Source organism: Mustela nigripes, chromosome 1 (assembly GCF_022355385.1).
Source record: "Mustela nigripes isolate SB6536 chromosome 1, MUSNIG.SB6536, whole genome shotgun sequence".
Lineage (NCBI taxonomy): Eukaryota > Metazoa > Chordata > Mammalia > Carnivora > Mustelidae > Mustela > Mustela nigripes.
In genome coordinates, this window is record NC_081557.1 from 125,475,504 (window position 1) to 125,481,503 (window position 6,000).

Consider the following 6,000-nt stretch of genomic DNA (forward strand, 5'->3'; position numbering starts at 1 on the left):
TTATATTTTTTAGAGAGAGAAAGCATGTGCCTACATGAATGGGGGATGGAGAGGGGCAGAGGCAGAGAAAGAGACTCCTAGGCAGACTCCACACTGAGTGCAGAGCCTGACTCAAGGCTAGATCCCATGACTCTGAGATCATGACCTGAGCTGAAATCAAGAGTCGGATGCTTAACTGACTGAGCCACCCAGATGGCCTTATCCTCCAGCAGTTTAAAAATGTTTGTCCATTATTTCTGATTCAAAACCTTCCTTTGTTTGTTTGGTATATTATCTATCCTTTTTCCCCTGAGTACTTTTAGACTTACTGTTTAACTTTCAGTGTCAGCAATTTGACTTTTTGTACCCAGTTTTTCCCCCTTTGAATTAATTTTGTTTGGAGTTCACTAGGCTTGCTGGATCTCTAAGTTAATATTTTCCAACACATTTGGAGAATTTTGGCCATTATTTAAAAAAAAGAAATTTTATACATACACACACACACTCTCTCTCTCTCTCTCTCTCTCTCTCCACCTAGGACTCTAGTGGCACTACACATGTTAGACAGGTAACTGAGTGTCCATTAATTTTTTTCAATCATTTTTTTCTCTGTTCTGTTGGGTAATTCCCTTTGATTTGCCTTCAAGATCACTATAACTTTCTTCTGTGGTCTCCAATATACGGCTAAGCAGATCCAGTAGTTTATAGATCTGTATAGGCATAACTTTCAGTTCTAGGACTTCCCTTCAGCTCTTTTTTTGCTCTGCTGATATTGTTCATAATTTACTTATTATCATCATTTTTCCTTTAAGCCATTGAACAAATCTGTAATATCTTCTTTAAAGTCCTTATCTTCTGATACTAACATCTGGATCATCTCAAGTCTGTGTCTATTGCTTGCTGTTTTCTTGGTTATGGGTCATGATTTCTTAGTTTTGCATGTCAATAAATTAACTATTTTATGCTTGACAATGGTTTGATACATTCTGGGGAGACTGGATTTTTTCTTCTTTTGAAAGCTCTTGAGTGATATGCTGTAAAGCACAATAAATTACTGGCAGACCGCTTTGGTCACGATAATTCTGCTGTGACTTTTTTTCACTATATTGTACTTATTTGCAAAAATCATAAAATTTTCTCATAAATACATTTATACAACATACCTACTTTCATGAAGTTGCAACATCTCATATCACTTGAAATATGTTACTAGTCATTAAATTATCACCTTCTATTATTACTAATTTCTTTGTAAGTATATTTTATTTCTCTAACTACATCGTGAGCCTCAGGGATGGATCTTTATTTTATATTTATCTGTAGTCTTGGCATTTGACACACAGCTGGCATTCAATAAAAGTTATTGTTCTTAATGACAAGAAGAGTGTCTTGCTGTGATCCTTTGGACTTTGGTCCACTATTTCTTCCATAGCTAGTCTTACCTAACTTTTATAGGTAGCAAATATTAAGTTCATTCTTTAACTCATACATTTATTCATCAACAAATATTCACTAAGAGCCTACCACATGCCAATTCCTATCCTGGTGCTGTGATCACAACAGTGATAAGATGAACAATGTTCACACCCTCATAGAACTTATGAATTAGTGGATGTTTAGCTAAGCTACTCTATGGTATTGCTGCCTTGACATCCATTTAATTTGGCCAACCAGCCTAGACAACCCCTCCTGTAAGCACATGCCCTCGTTTAAGAGTTATAGGTAATTTTAAGATCCTGGTATTGCTTCCCCAGTAGCCCTTAAAATAAACAGTCTTCCCCAGCAGCCAGGGTCTTATCCTTGCATGCTCTTTATATAAGACAGCCATGGGGCTTACAAAGCCTCTTTAGTTTGAATTGACTAGTCTTAGTCTGGGAATCTCCAAATATTCCACCCGTAGGCCCTAATAAAGGCACATGCCCCAGGACCTACCTCCTTTTGACTGCACTCTGCCTCAACTTCCCCCCATGTGGTCCCTCAAGAAATGCTGTGTAGTTGCTTTAGGAACTGTCACTAATAAACTTCTCTATTTTAATTTCTCTTGTGGTGTTTTATTGCTCACCATCTGGCACCTTGTGCTCTAAAGAAATATTAATTTAACAAAGTCCTAACAGTGGGAGAAACAAATAATAGGGAAATAAGTAACTGTATAAGATAAAATAAGTACTTTTTAAAAAAAATTGTTTATTTATTTGAGACAGAGAGAGAGAGAGAGAGCTCAAGTGGGGAGGAGGGTCAGAGCAAGAGGGTGAAGTGGGCTCCCACTGAGCAAGGAGCAAGATGTGGGACTAGATCCCAGGACCCTGAGATCGTAGCCTGCGCTGAAGGCAGACTGAGCCACCAAAGTGCCCAGATAAAATTAGTATTCTATGAAGGAAAAATAAGGCAGGGGAAAGGCATAAAGAATAAAAGAGGTAGTTATTGTGGTGATAATGATGCATGTGTGTTTTTAAAAATAGGATTTTGAGGAAAGAACTGCCTGAATAAGTGATATTTGGAACATAGACCTCAAGCAAAGCAGTTAAGTGACTGTCTATACACAGAATAAGGGGCTGATTATTAGATGTGATTTCAGAGGCATTGGAAAGGCTTCATTCTCCACTAAGCTTCTGAAATTCAGCTGTCTGAACTTTGCATCTTTATCTTAAGGTTTTATTGCCTTAAGATGCAAATCCCTTTGGGAGAGTGTCTATTTAAACTTTTACCTGTCAAATATTTCTGTGTGCATGAATTTCAGAATTTTGATGAAGAAGTGAAAATAATAGTTCAAGAACAGAAGGAGTCAGTGTAGTATAGTTGTTAAGAGCATGAATTGCCTGGATGTCAAATCCCGGCTCTGTTACTTAGTAGCTGTGTGTGTGGCCTTCATCAGTTACTTAATATCCTAATGCCTCAGTTACTTCAGTTGTAAAATGGGTATAATAATATCTGTCCTAGTATCCATGCTATGATGATGGTATGCTATAGCATTTTTTTTTTTTTTTTGACAGATCACAAGTAGGCAGAGAGGCAGGCAGAGAGAGAGAGAGGAGGAAGCAGGCTCCCTGCTGAGCAGAAAGCCAGATGCGGGGCTCGATCCCAGGACCCCAAGACCATGACCTGAGCCGAAAGCAGAGGCTTTTAACCCACTGAGCCACCCAGGTGCCCCTGCTATAGCATTTTCAATTTTCATGGGTCTTCCTCCTGGGAGGATTACCCATTTCTGCTCCATTGTCAGATTTGGCCAAATCACTTTTTTTTTTTTTTAAGTCTTTGAAATGTGACCTTAAGTGATGTATATAAGTTATAAGCAAAAACTTTAAGGTCCATCATATATTTTCACTGTTCTTTCTCTCCTCTCTGCCATGAGAACAGTGATATCTCAGGGGTTTCTTTAGCCTGCATCCTGAAGTACAAGGGGCAGGAAGCAGAGCCACAGTCAAAATCAACATGTAATGAGATATACATATTGTTATAAGCCACTGAGATTTGGAATCATTTTATAGTGCTGTAACTTTTAACTCTCATCTTATTGATATAAATGAGTTATTTCTATGTGTTTATAACAGTATCTAGCACATAGTGTATATTAAATAAATAAATGTAACCTTGAAGGAATATAACTGTTGAAGAGAAACCATTATAAAATCACAAGGGTGGGGCTCCAAACCAAACTTCTTGACTACTTTTTTTTTTTTTTTTAAGATTTTATTTATTTATTTGACAGACAAGTAGGCAAAGAGGCAGGCAGAGACAGAGAGAGGAGGAAGCAGGCTCCCCACTGAGCAGAGAGCCTGATGCAGGGCTCGATCCCAGAACCCTGGGATCATGACCTGAACTGAGGGCAGAGGCTTTAACCCACTGAGCCACTCAGGCACCCCATCTTGACTACTTCTTGATTCTGCCATAATTTTGTGCTAAAGATATAAAATATCAGGTGATGTGCTATTTCTTTGCACTCTGAACCAGATATTAGAATTAAGATGTTGGAGTTGGACATTAGAAATAAGATGTTGGAGTAGATTAATTTGCTAATGTTTTGCATTATGATTGTTTCCAAAGTGTTTCTTACAGAGTCTTTTTTCCTCACTGTTATGTATTCTTAAGAGCAGAGATAATATGGCTTACTAAAAAATATGTACACAGTGTGTATCACAGTCTTCTCACAAAAAAATCTCCTTAATATTTTTCAACTAAATGGATAAACATAATATAAAATGAATTTGTTAATCTGGATGGTTTGGGAAAAAAAAAAGTTTCCATTTATCTGTATATGTTGTAGGAGTGACCATGATTTTCCTAATCCTATTCTATTTGCTTTATTAGCTAAGTTATTGTACTAAATTCTAAATCTTATATTTCTCCTTATACTTTTGCTTAGAAATTTAATTATTGCTAAGCATTTTGACTTAATTTGTTTCTGGTGAATTAACTGGGTAAAGGAAGACCGAAGACTATTCTTTTTTCTTATTTATGTCTACCAAAAATGTCACAGGTTTAAGAATATATTGGAAGTCAATCATAGCAATAATACTTTTTTAAAAGGGGAAGTTAATCTAAAATGAGTAAATTGTGATTAAAAAATGATGTCAAGATTTGAGCAATTTTTTCCTTAAATCACTGAACAATATTAAAAATGTCTATGCTGTTAAAAATACTCTGCTGTAATTCTGGAAATGGAAGAACAATTAGAGTATACATTCATAATAAATATTTAGTGTATGGAAGGAACTTTATTGCAAATTGTAATAATTTATATTATATATTACGCTTTATAAAAGGATATGCTTTCCCATCATATAAATATAAAAGGTTATCCTTTATAAAAGTGTTAAAAATAATCTCTTAATTAAGTAGTTATTTAATGACAACCAACGGTACTTAGTCATTAAGACGAGTAAGAAAGAATTTAAATCATTAGGGAATAAAATATTAAGAAAAAAATTAGAAAATGTAGAGCATGTGTTTGAAAAAAACTTTTGCTTGGGGACTGGAAGGTATGAATTTTTATTTTAAATCTTACTTCTTAAAAGTTATTCTTTATGTAGATAACTTTGGAAAATGTAATATATACCTGTGTTCTCACCACTTACCTTTATAAGATCTATTATTCTGCGTTAACTTCATTCACTTCATTTTTCAAGAAATACAACGTTACAGATATAATTGCTATGTCCGTTTCCCTCTCTGACTCCGTTTTCCTCCTTCCCTCCCTGAGGAAGCACAACCCTGACACCACCAGCTGACGGGTAGAGGGAGACTGGGGCTGGGGCTGTTGCAGCCCAAAACTATCAATGCCCCACCATCCAGTTGGCCAACTACCAAACTGAAATCTTTCCCTCGCAAGTGGCTCAGATTGTCATGAATGTTTCAGACAGCTTGAAATCTCCTGAAGAAAAAAAATCCCGTGTCTTAACTCTTCCATTTCAACAGATCCTAGAGGAGATAATAGAGACCCAAATGTTGATGGGTGAGCACTGATGAGAGAAGCCACCTTTTCATTTGCTGAGGCCACATTCACAGCAAGTGACTTCTGCACTACGTCGTCTTCAATGTACAGAAAGCCCAAGTGAAGCTTCCAGAGAAGAAAGATAATGCAGCTGGTGTGGCTCTGCCAGTAATTTGAACATTACCTGGAGGATGAACCAACAGGTGTGAACCGACTGGTTTGGCCAGAATTAAGCCAGAGAAGTGGAAGTAGGGGTGGGAGTAGCTTCACCACAGACTTCCTTTGTTGCTTTGGACGAAGCTATTAAGATAACCAACAGGCATGTAAACGCCACAGAACATGCCATCATTCCCCAGACTGAAAGTACCCTTGCTCATATCATCACAGAGCTGGATGAGAGAGAGTGAGAAGAGTTCTACAGGCTAAGAACAGTTCAGGAGAAGAAAAAGACTCAAGGAAAAACTGGAGAAGGACTTGGAGCAATGGAGGGCGGCTGGGGAAGTGATAGAGCCTGCTAAACTTTGGCTGAAGAGAAGCACGAGGATCTTCTGTTTGAACAATCCTTCCTGCTCTGGCTCTTTCAGGAGCCCTAA

At 37.3% G+C, this 6,000-nt stretch overlaps 1 pseudogene; it reads left to right on the forward strand.

Annotated features, from left to right (window-relative positions):
• Nucleotides 1-6,000, forward strand: part of LOC132024244 (V-type proton ATPase subunit D-like) — a 35,412-nt pseudogene extending 29,412 nt beyond the window's left edge.